The 13,283-nt window shown below is 38.9% G+C and overlaps 1 long non-coding RNA gene across 1 annotated transcript in view; it reads left to right on the forward strand.

Moving 5' to 3' along the window:
- Positions 1-13,283, forward strand: part of LOC131051178 (uncharacterized) — a 24,493-nt gene continuing 11,210 nt past the window's right edge. The window contains exon 1 of the long non-coding RNA XR_009107091.2: positions 1-377. This is a non-coding gene — a long non-coding RNA (uncharacterized LOC131051178). The remainder of the gene's footprint in view (positions 378-13,283) is intronic.

A 13,283-nucleotide genomic window follows, 5' to 3' on the forward strand; every position in this document is an offset into this window, starting at 1 on the left:
GAAAGTCTTAGGTAATCAAAGATGGTTTTTTTTTTAATGACATGGATAGATTTTTTTTTTTTTTTTCAACATTTGCAAGCCAGTTCACCTGCATCGTCTATGCTTCTAGTTCCACATTGTGCATGCACTCAGCCCACAAAAACACATTCTTAAAACATGCTGATCAAGGGCGTCTGAAACAATCTCTACCCTTTTGAAGGATATCCATATCTATTGGGAAAAATGTAACCATTTTTGTATGAGGGCAGATGGAGCTAGGCTTGGCTGGATGCGTTAGGGTTGCAAGTTTGGCGGTGGCCTGTTAAGCAGACTCACGCAGCCAGAATGCTGGCAAGTATTGGGGAGTTTGGCTTTACGCCTGCCTATTGCATTTACTTGTAAGTTTCTAAATCCTTTCCAACATATTCTCTGCATAACCTGCAATTACTGTTTTCCATGGAAGCGGCATAACATGGCGATTAAGCAGATAAGGTTCTTCATATACCTTAAATCGTTGATTTACATCTAAAATATATATATCTTTTGGTATTGAGTTTTATTTAATTGCATTTGCTTTAAAGTTCCTACACCATTCCCCAATCCCATTTTATGCATATCATTATCCCATTCGAAGCTCTATGTTTACGCAGGCTGATTTTCTGTCATTAAATATGAGATATTTGTTGAGGATTTGTTGTACCTCCCTTTGTCATGCTACATACACACTTGTGTAGTAATGTTTCCACATGACTTCAAATCTTGTAATAGCTCTACATATTGTCTAGGGCATTGTTTTTATAGCTATATGAAGGAGATGTTACTCACATGATACATAGCCAACCGAACCTTTATTTATTTATTTGGATTGATTTTGCTGTATAGACCGTGACCATTTTTTTTTAATGCGCAAGCTTGGAATTTGTTATACTTCTTGGGAATATGAAGCCCAACGGTCACATGACCATTCAACTTCCCCAAACTATTCATTTCACAGCTGAATGTGATTGTATAAATAACTGAGTGCAGTCATGTATGATGTAATTTTGGATATCAGTTAATAGAAGTTATTCCCTGCTTGCGAGTGGACGTAGCCATTTTTATGGTGAACCATGTAAATAGTTGTGTTATATGTTATTTGTGTTTGTTTTAATTTGATTTCTATTGTTTTGTGTTCATTATATGTTTTTCTCTGCTCGATTTAAACTAACAATTGATATCAGAGCCGTGGTTGGCTTGAGCAAAGATGAAAGAAGAAGAAGGTAAAATTCATAACTTGTATGGTATCATGTGCTTTAAGCATCGTGTACATTGGTGGGATGGCTGGAGGAAAGAGGGGAACTTAGTTGAAGAGGAGGATCCAACAAAAGAGAAGGATGTTGGGATTCTTATTTGCTCCTCTCTTGATCCAGCTTTGGCACTTATTGGCCAAACTGTTAATGGTCGGGAAGTTGTTGGCATTTGTGTGGTGAAGGTTGAACCCTATGATGGCTTGGTTGGAATTTCTTTGCAGAAAGATGCTGGAAAAGAAGTTGTTAAAAGATTTTGGGAGGAAGAGTGTATGCCATCGGAAACCCAAGTTGAATCTGCAGTTGATTTTGCCTCTCGGGATGAGGAGGATGCAGATTGGAGTGAGGTAGCAGGGCAAGAAAGCTTGGGATTGATTGTGGCTTCAGAGGGCTCTGCAGATGGCATGGCCTTAGCTAAGATAACGAGGCACTCCCATGAAGACTACGAGCCCATGGATTTGGATGACGTAGTACAAGATAAAAGATGGTTTTCTGATTTGAAGCAAAAGCAACCATTGACAGGAGCAGAGGACAATGGGCATCGCTCCAAGCGATTTCAGGCGTCACAAGGAGAGAAGGGAGATATGGTTCACCAACCTGATTAGATGGATATTGATGATTGTGTCGACGAGGATTATGAGTAGAATAACGAGAAACCTTTGCATGTTTTTGTGGAGTCGAGAGGGATTTTGATGAATCCGCCCCTCTTGGGTCTGGAGGCTGCTCTGGAAAAGGTCAAGCCTAGGGTCATGAACGAGTTTGTGGAGGAGTTTTTGAAATTGTCCTATAGCGTCGAGTCTGAAGCAAATTCTCTTGGGAAGGGCGTTGTCACATCCCATCTCCATTGTGGCGCTTCCCCTATGCCAAATTTGGGTATGAATACATGTTGGCCCTCAGCTTCTCCCACGTTACAGTTTGAATCTACTGTTCAGATAGGTTTCCCTTTCTATGAAGGCGGGCCTCGATACAGTCCTAAGCTAATATTTAAAGAGAGAGGTAACAGAGAGAGTGAGCAACAAAAATCTGGAATTGGTAAAGTGATGAGATGTTCGGATTCTGCCAAACTGCAGAAGTTTTTCGAGCCCTTGGAGATAGAAAACAGTAAAGATTGTGGAAACAAGGTTCAGTTACTAGAGGAAGGGATCGATAATCAGTGCAACAACCCTACCGGCATTGACAGTCTAGTTTATTTGATCACCAATCTGATAAGCCTCATCTGCTATAGAAAATGCGTCTTGTTTGGCGTCACCAACATGGAAACGGCCAGCCAAATTGTGGCCAGTGATTTGTGGGACCTAGAATGGAGCCAAAGGGTCAGGGCAGTTGAAGAGGCATTAGAAGCTTTGTCGGTGGTGAAGATTATAACATTATTTTTCTTATTCTGTGAGGTGTTTTTGGAGAGGGAAGTGAGGTGTTGCAAGGATAACAGATACAGTGTCCTAGGCGTTCTTGCCACCTCTCGTCCATTTCCTATCGATTTCCCATCATTATTTGAAACTGCTGCGTCTGCAGTGTTAGAAGTGTCCATTGGTGACAAGCCGGACCGAGCATATGAAGCCACATGTATTCAGAATTACAGAATTCGTGGTCTTTTCGAGGTCTGCACATTTGACCATGTGGCTTGAATGGATGCTTTTCAAACCCAAATTCGTGAGTGCATGCAATCGGATGCAAGATGGAAGCAGATTCAACATGAATCAAACCACAGTAGCTCAGTATATTACTCTCTTCTTTTGGGGGCGAAGCACTTAGACGTTCTGGAGTTGATCATCGACATTGCAGGACAAAAGGCCCAACGGAACTTGTTTGCTGTGCAGAATATTGAGGTCTCCACCTTCCTCGATATTTTCGTTGGCATCTCCATCCCTCGTTCACTTTTCCATCCCAAGGCTGCCTCATCTGCGTTGGAAGATTTTGCAATTGCTAAATACTATGGTGTTGCTGACTCGGATGATAGGCTAGAGGTTGTTGAGCTCGGAAATGATGCCAAGAAGGGGATTACTAAATTGTTTTCAATTCTGAAATTGGTGTTCGATCTGGCAGTGCAAGGTTGTGACATGTCTGGCTGAGCCAGAATAAGAACTGGAAATAATGTGGAGATGAAAAAGAATTCCCTGTGTTTGTGTGTGGAGAGGGTGAGAGGGGGGAATATTTCTGCAGTTGAGGTACATAAGGGGATGTCCACACAGATGGATAACTCAAAACTTACAACACATGTATCTGAAGTGAGTGTTTCAGATATTGGCACTGTTGTTTTGCTGAGTGTGGAGGATTGGTCTACATCTCATGAGGTTATGGAGACCACAAAGAAGGAGATTATGCGTTGGGTTGCGAAGATCCCTGGGCTGGAGAAGCTATATGTGGATTATTTGGTTGTGGTGGATGCTCCTTTGGAGGAGAGGACCTTGCTGCAGGGGTGGAGTCATGCATTGGTTCCCGACGAGGAAAAAAATCTTGGAGCTGTTGTTAGCTATGCTAACATTGCAGTGTTTGTGGAAGATGTCAGTTTTTTAGATTTTCTATTACGGGGGAGCAATGGAGCAGGTGGTAATGATACAAGAATGTTTTTTGAACCTGCTGGAAGTAGTGTTCCTGTTTATGGCTTACCGGGTGAAGTAGTCAAAGAAGATGTTTTTACCTCCGATTTAATTTGGAGAAGATTAATTCGCAGTGTTCATGAACAGTCTCTGGCGAAGTTAAAATCTTCCATGGGCCTGGTTGCGATATGAGAATTGAAATGGAAGCAGGGATGTCGTTGTGCATGGCTGTGCCAGTTGGTCTTCACGGGGGAGATTGCTGGGAATATGAAGCCCAATGGTCACATGACCATTCGACTTCCCCAAACTCTTCATTTCACAGCTGAATGTGATTGTATAAATAACTGAGTGTAGTCATGTATGATGTAATTTTGGATATCAGTTAATAGAAGTTATTCACTGCTTGCGAGTGGACGTAGCCATTTTTATGGTGAACCACGTAAAGAGTTGTGTTATGTGTTATTTGTGTTTGTCTTAATTTGATTTCTATTGTTTTGTGTTCATTATATGTTTTTCTCTGCTCGATTTAAACTAACAATACTGTCCCATGATGTTTTCTATGTATCCATGGGCAGATTCTCTGCACAGTAGTTATTCTTTAATGCTGGGCCATTTAAAAAATTGAAAATATTATCATTGACAATTTAAGAATGTATTAATTCATATTAGTAATGTTAATACCATTAATAATATAATGATTAATCATGAATACTTTATATTTTAAAAAGTGAAGTCTGTAGTTCTTTAGTTTCCAGTTTAAACTAGTCTCTCAGATATGTATGAAAATATAATTTTTACAGTTATGAAATTATTGTCATAGAGCTGAGGCATGCGTTCATTATATGGCAGTTTTATTCCAAGTAATTTTGTGGTTTCTTATCTTAGAGATGAATTAATAATAGAAGTATATGTAAAATGTTCAAAGTTCCAGTGAGTTTTGCAAACTAGACAAACAAAACAACATGCATGCCAACAAGAAAACAACACCAACAAACAAAACAACATGCATGCCAACAAGAAAACAACACCAACAAACAAAACAAAGAGGCATTAAAGATCACCACAACTTTAATACAACACCCAATACAGACATTCGTATATATAGGATTAATTTCTGACTTCAAAACTTATACATTTTTCAACATATTTCTGAAATGATAATCGATATATTACAAAGGAGTAAAGGATTCCTTAAATGAGAGATTACAAGAATCTTTCCATAATGGAAACGATCGACAACTAATAAAAGCAAACAAGACAAAGAAACAAAAAAAAGTTTCTAAATACAGTCCTAATAACTAAATTGACCATTATAAACTGAATATAGCAATATTATTCTAAATACCCTCCCTTAATGGTGAAACTACTAACTACACCAAGTTTGTCCCAAAATTTTACAAATTTGTCTGGACTCAAGGACTTGGTAAGAATTTCTGCAGTTTGATCCTTGTCGGAACGTACTGCAACATCATTGATCCATCTTTTACAAGGTGGTGTATGAAGTGACAGTGAAGCTCTACATGTTTTGTATGCTCGTGGAAGACTGAATTTTTGGCAAGCTTGAGCACCCCTTGGTTGTCACAAAACAAGGGTGAATGACTTGCTCGAGACATTCTCATGTCAAAAGCATCCTTTGAAGCCATACTGCCTCACATGCTGCTTTAACAGTTCCCCGATACTTTGCTTAGGTCGAGGAAAGAGCTACTGCCTGTTGATTCTTATTGGTCCATGTGACTGCACTCATACCAAGACTGAAAACATTCTAGAAGTAGACTTTTTGTCATCAACAAAACCTGCCCAATTTGAATTTGTAAAACCAATCAGCCAAGAATCTTTGCTTCTACCGTATAGAATGCCAAAATCAAGTGTCCCTTTCACATATCTCAGTACTTGCTTCGCTGCAACCCAATGTTTTGCCTTAGGGGCTGTCATGAAACAAGAAATGTAACTCATAGCATAACTTAAATCAGGTCTAGTGGCTGTAAGATAGATGAGCTTGCCTACTGGTTGCCTAAAATTTGACACATTGACCACTGGTGAGTCTGATTTGGTTGAAAGTTTTAGCCCTTTCTCCATAGGTGTAGACAAGATTTTGCAATCTGTCATTTTGAACTTGTCTAGCAAACTCTTGACATATTTAGATTGAGAAATGAAAATACTACCACTTGTCTGCTAAACTTCTACACCTAGACAATAATGCAGAAGGCCTAAATCTGTAATATAGTAATATCAAAAGCTTGACACAAGTTCAATTTGATTTGGTCAAGCAAATGTGATCCACTACCAGTAATGATAATATCATCCACATAGATGGAAGAAGAATGATGCCAATACCAGTGCTTTTGATGTAAAATTTTGAATCTCAAGGACTACGTTGAAATCTCTGTGCATCCAAATACTTGTCAATATTTATGTACCATGCCTTGGGGGCTTGCTTTAGGCCATAAAGAGCCTTCACTAGTTTGCATGCTTGATGCTCTGTGCTTGCAACCTGTTGTGACGTTTTCACACATCGCCCCATTGCAAATGGGGACCCCTGTTTTTTGCTTTTTAGGGTTTTTTTTTTAGGTCTTTTAGGGTTTTGTCAGTTGGCTTTTGCATTTTTGAGTGCTGTCAGGGAAATCAATAGGATAGCAGGTCCTGCTGGAGTGAAGTCCTGATCCTGAAAATTTGGCTAAGTCTGAAAGTCCTGATCCTGAAATTTGGCTAAGTCTGGAATGTCCTGATCTTGAAATTTGACTAAGTCTGGAAACTGAAAAACCTCAAAAAACTAGATTTTGCAATATAACTCCTGGAGGTCTCAAACCACTCTCAAACATCCTGAAAGTATATATGGAATATAACTTAAAGTATAAGTGACATTTCCTTCTTATACTTAAATGTTATATTCCATAAAAATTATCTTGATAGAGAGTTCAAAAAGTCAAATTTCGCTCCTGTCCTTCACTGAGGATCCAGAGCGAATTTCGCTCCTGTCCCTCTCCAAGGGACCAAGGCAAAGCGCTCCTGTCCCTCACCAAGGGTCCAGGGCGAAAAGGCTTATTTGAGTCATTCCTGACCTTGTTTGGTCAAATTGGAACATCAAAGGCATGGTGGAGGACAAAATGAACGTGATAGAGCATCCGGATTTGATTAAAAACAATGAAATGATGAAGTTTTTGCCTAGAAGGTCAAAAGTGCTCCTGTCCCTCACTGAAGGACCAGAGCGCTTTTCTTTATATGCACAATTTTAGACCTTTTTTGGACATTAACTTTTATTCATAGCATGAAGTAAGGTGAAATCTTCCCTAGCAAAGGAATTTCGAGATGAAAAGTGAAAAGATTTGGCCTAGAGGGCAAAATTCGCTCCTGTCCCTCGCTGAAGGACCGGAGCTTGAATTTCAAAATTTGCATTATCCTTGCAAGATTAAAGTGATTTTACGATTTGAAGAGGTCAAGGGAGGCATGTTTTGTCCGTTGAATATAACTTGAGTGGACCACAAAGGAGGGAATCAACCCAAAAGACAATAATCGCTCCTGTCCATCTCCAAGGGACCAGGGTGAAAATCTTGGGAGAGCCTATTTTGCCTTGAGGAAACGAGTTAAGCATGCATAGAATGAACAATGGGGATCATTGCTTACCCCACAACATGAATTGGCAATTTAAAAGATAAAGATCAAGGACAAAAGTAGAAAATCGCTCCTGTCCCTCACCAAGGGACCAGGGCGAAAATGTTCTAAGGCACGCTCCTTCTAAAGATCAAGTGAATTAAACTCAAAGTTCCAAATAAAAATGCCATTTTGGACGCCAAGGATGAGGTTTTGAATGTGAAAGCAAGGAATGCAAGGCTTAAAATGCAAGAGCGCTCCTGTCCCTCTCCAAGGGACCAGAGCGAGGTTATTTATATTCGTTATTTTTTACCATGCTTGGGCGTTAATATCCTCCAAATCGCATTAGATGCCAAGTTCGCTAAAAACTTCGAAATATTTGAAAAAATTAAATTAAATTGGCATTTAATAAATTGATTTTAGGCCTTAAAAAAAATCGAACTTTTATTGTGAAGGCATTTAAAATTAATTTTTATTAAATTAAAATTGAAAATGGGGCGCTTGAGTTATCATGTTTTATTATTTTATTAGGTCGGCCTCTTGTTTTTGCAAATTTATTTATTTTTTGGCCTATTTTGCCAAGTCGGCCTATGGAGAGATGTAGAAGGTGAGCGCTCTATATATTGGAGGTGTTGTTTCACAATTCAAATCATTCAATCATCCTTTCAAGTGCGAAATTGGAGAGCAATTTGAGTAGCGAAATCCAGAGGAGTGGAGCGAATTTCTACTAAGTGTGGAGAAGCTAGTGGAGGGCGAAATTCATCTTGAAAGCTATTGGAGAGGCGAATTTCTAGCTAGATTGGAGGATAATTTCCAGATTTTTTGAAGACATTTGAAGGCGAATTTCCAGATTTTTGAAGAGGCTAGTGGAGTTTATTCTTTTTCAAACTAGAGGAGGTGTACTTCATCCAAGGAAGGACTATAAATCTTGCCCAACAAAATCCGGTCCTCTTCCTTCATTTTTCAAGGTTTTGTACTTAAATACTCAAAGGGAAGGTATGAAGAATCATTTTTTGAAGTTCTTATTCAAGACTTATTATGATCCCATTGCAATTTTGTAAAGTCTAAGTCTTGAAGATCCAAATTCCATTCATTATTAATTTGAAAATGTGTAGTTCTTGATTTATCATGACTTTTTTCAAATTAATATCTTAAGTTTTACCGTTGAAAGGTCTTAAATTTCATGCTTTGAGGTTTGATGCTCAAAAGACTAATTTTAATATTTTGTGTAGGCATCAAATGGAGATCCTGGAGTTGTAAAATCAAGCCAGATCAAGGACGGTCTCCTCCAAGGACGATCAAGCAAGGACAAGGGCGACCTCCTCCAGTCTAGCATCAACAAGGACAACCTTCTTCGATCCAGCATCATCAAGATAAGGGCGACCTCTTCCAATCTAGCATTCCAAGGCGAGGTACATCAATCATCCTGCACATCAAGGACACAAGAAGTCAGAGCAAAGGGTTCGTTGAAGAAGCAGATAGTTCCAGATGAATTAATTAAAGCTAGCTTCTCAACAACATCAAGTTGAATATCTACCAAGTTACAAGTGTCAGACGAGGTGGCATCCTAGTCATCACTTCTCCAGTCAGTGTGGTCCACCTCAGCATTTCCAGATTCAATGTACCTAACTCATGGAAGGTGGCACAAACTCTGATGTACCTACCCCAGCTATCCATTGGTGGAATTTTCTAGAGAGGACATGTGTCCAAGCAATACAATTTTATCATTGGTCAAGCATTAAATGTTATGTAATGGTTGTAACAAACCCTAATTAGGGTTTTCATTGTTGAATCTTGGCCATTGATCTCAAATTGATCTAAGCCATCGAATTGTATTGAGGGCACTATATAAGCCCTGGCATTTCATTTTGTAAAGGCAGTTAGAATATAGTTGGAAATAGTTAGAATATAGTTGGAAGCAGTTAGAAGACAGATAGAGAGTAGTTAGAAGGTGATTAGCTAGTTGATAGAATAGCAATTAGAGTAGAGTAGAGAGAGAAGGCAAAGATTGTTGCCAAGATGTTGTTGTAAAAGACTTGTAACTTCATTGAAGAAATGGTGAAATTTATGGGTCGATTCGACAATTTGCATGGTCTCTATACTTCTCGTATTTGATTTCATGTTATTAGATGAGTGGAAGAAATGTGCTTGATTGATGGTGGAATTCGTATATCCATACTACTAGCAGTTTGTTGATTGTAGACTTGCCTTGTGTAGTCAACTGGAATCATTCAGCTTAAGCTTAACTTCAATTGTCGCTTCTTCATTGATATGCATCAACCTGATGGTGTCTATGCCTGCAGTGATGATTTGAACATCATAAAGCTTTCCTTCGAAGATCGCACTAACCTTGTGGAGATGGTCCTGGGATGTCAAAACAAGACTTAGTTAGAATTTCATCAAAGATCATTCATTGCTCCTACATTCTTAGTATTAGAATTAGATCCTTTCCTCGCCCTCGTCTTTTTTCCTTTTTTTAAATCAAAGCTAGTGAAATCCTATGTTCCAGCAATATTCAAAGCAAATCAGAAGTTCAGTCATCAAATGTAAGTCCCCTTGTGATTCCAGCAAATCACATCATACCACAAAGAGCTTATCCACACGTAGAGATCCTACATCGAAGAACCTTGAAGTCATTCTGATTGATCCTTTTCGCGATATCTTCAGCATTCAGAGACTTTATTCAAGAGAGGATAAGGTACCCTTGGGTATTTTATTCTGTGTTTGATAGTGTACAAAATACACGTCAACACAACCTTAGAACCTTATGGCTGCATCATGTGTACTTCTTCCTCCAAATCTCCATTGAGGAAGGCACTCTTCACGTCCATTTGATGGACTTTCTAGCCAAACTGAGATGCAATGGCTAGAACAAGATGGATGGTGCTCATCTTTGCTATAGGAGCAAAGGTCTCCTCATAGTCTATGCTTTCTCTCTATGAGAATCCTTTAGCCACCAACCGTGTGTTGTATTTGTCAAGGGTTCCATTAGCTTTGTACTTGACTTTGTACACCCATTTGCAACCAATAGGTTTTCTTCCTTGGTAGAAGATTTGAAAGAACCCATTTATTGTTCTTCAAAAGACTATGATTAGATTCCATAGTCTTTTCCCATTTAGGTTTACCTTATGCCTTTGAATATTTCTAGGGCTCATAAACATTTTGAATGTTGGCCATAAGAGAAAAGTTCACTGTACTTTGCTTGCTCTTGCCTCAGGATGATCCACCTTCAACCAGTCTATTATCCCAAACATCACCAATGAGCTTTTCCCACCACTTAGGTTGTAGGGTGTAATGTCCTTTTTTTTGGGAGGATCCAAGATCTTGCCCTAAAATCACAAATTTAATTGAAATAAGGAATGTAATATAGTTATCAACATAAGCCTTGATTTAGTTCACCATGTTAGATAATTTTTGAAATATAATTTATAATACCAATTATTTCTATTTAGGGTTAGGGATTTTAATCAACAGTTATAAGCAATTATCTAACAATAATTATCTTACTGTATTTAGATAAATCATACAATAATCATCCATGGTTCCAATCTCATAATTAATCATATTTACGGTTTGGAGAGGAAATCCACAAAGGGTTCTCGATTACTGTTTAACTCAATTAAGCCCAAGAGCGTGCAATGCCAGACCAAGACAACTCCCCCCTTGGCCCACAAGCGATAGGAGCATCCCATGATGATTCCATCCCTTGGGGTGGGCTACTTAGTTTGAGGGAACCGGGGTCATAGAGGAAGTTCGTTCAGCCCAATTAAGCCCAAGAGTGTGCTGCGCTTGACCAAGACAACTCGCCCCTTGGCCCACCAGCGGCAGGAATATCCTGTGATTATTCCATCCCTTGGAGTGGGCTACTTAATTCGGGGGAACCTATGTCTACCACCTCTCCCTAACATATTTCCTTCCATTCCCATATGATTGCTTATGGAGACAGATTAAGAGCATAACGAGTTTATTAATATCTAGCAAGAGATAAATAAATAGCATAGATGTATAAGATAACATTTGTCCACATTGCATAGATTAATCATGCATATCAAACATATACTCAAGGCATACCACCAAGGAACAAGAATGCTACTGCCTGCAATAAGTAGTAACCTCTGATCTAATCTATGGTCTGATTGCTGATATATTATGAATTGATCTGCTTTTTATGAGCACCGATACTAATTCAATTGCTTTCCTTGATGAATGCAGATCCTTTGTATAAGAACTTCTGCTCCTATTCCATTTTCTTCGATTGCTTCTTCTCTAAACCTGCTTTAGGTCTGCTCTAGAGTGTTCATGTTCATATGTTCTTTATCATCATTCTTTTCATATATTTCTTCTTAGATTTTCTGGTAAGACTGCCTTGAATTGACTTATAAATTTGCCTTACTTCCCATGATATTCCCTTTTCTGTTTCTTCTCCTTTTCGATATCCTCTTCTTAAATCAAACTCAGATTTTAGAATTTCTGATCAATCTCTGTTTTTTTGCTCTGCCTCGTTGTCTCATAATCCTCTTCACAACTCTTCTTATACCCTCACCAAGTTAGGCAACCTTTTTGGAGGGAGATCATGCTTCCAAATAAGATGACCCTTCATTATTTTATACCCTTTAAATGCATCTTTTAATTGCAGATTTGGGTGCTTCATAAGGGGTCAACCCCACTAAATAAATAAAGGTTTATTTAATTTGCAATGTAAAACTCCTAGTTTGGGCGCTAAATTCGTAGGGTCGGCCCTTCCTATTGGTTGGTCCTAAGCAATTATATTTATTATCAGTTTTGAGTCGGCCTCCATAATGATTTGTTATTCAATGCCTAGGTTCAACGTTAATAAGCGTTGTGATTTGATAACCAAGGGAGCAATTCCTCTAACATGGTGGGAGTATGATGCCAGATCGGCCCTTTACCTTGCAAACCACTATCATTATTATTGATAAGGGCCACGATCTGAGTTAGGGACATGACATAGGGTAGATGCATCTTCTTCCAAATTAGGATGATCATCATGACTTGGGCTGCCTGGAATGAAATCATTTGGATGCTGATCTAGGTTGTCTTGAGGAAAATTTGCTGGGTACTTGCCTAGGAGATTCCAAAAGGTTAAAATCGTTAGAATCCCCCCTTCAGGTGGAGCTAAAGGAAGCGGAACAACCAAATCTTTAGCCTGCAGAGGCTGATCTTCAGGACTTTTGATGTTAGAGGAGAGCTGAAAAGGTTCACTTTCTTCATCAATTACAACATCCCTGCTGAATGTTAGACGATCAGTATCCACATCAATCAACCAATAGGCCTTATGATTGTCACTATATCCTGTAAGCATTAACTTTTGACTTTTGGAATCTAGTTTGTTTCTCTTAGCATCGGAAATCCAAACGTATGCAGTGGAACCAAAAACCTTAAGATGGCCGATTCTTAGTTTCCTCCTAGACCAAGCTTCCTTTGGGGTCATCTTCTTGACGACTTGTGTGGGAGACCTGTTAAGAAGGTATACTATAGTGCAAATTGCGTCAACCCAAAACTTCTGTGGAACACTCTTGTTTTTTAACATACATCGAGCCATGTCCGTAATAGTATGGTTCCTCCTCTCAACTACACCATTTTGTTGAGGGGTATAGGGTGTGGTGAGCTAACGTTTGATACCGTGTTTAGAACAGAAGTCAATTAATTTGTTTGAACACCCCCATTATCTGACCTAAGAGTGATGATTGGACATCCTAACTCTTTTTCAACTAAGTTTTTAAACTTTTGAAATTCATTAAACACATCTGATTTTGCTTTGAGGAAAAACACCTACATTTTCTTACTGAAATCATCAACAAACAAGTGAAAATACTTGGCACTAGTAATGGATGCAGTATTCGTTGGTCCACAAACATCGCAATGAACCAGT

This window comes from Cryptomeria japonica, chromosome 3 (genome assembly GCF_030272615.1).
Source record: "Cryptomeria japonica chromosome 3, Sugi_1.0, whole genome shotgun sequence".
Lineage (NCBI taxonomy): Eukaryota > Viridiplantae > Streptophyta > Pinopsida > Cupressales > Cupressaceae > Cryptomeria > Cryptomeria japonica.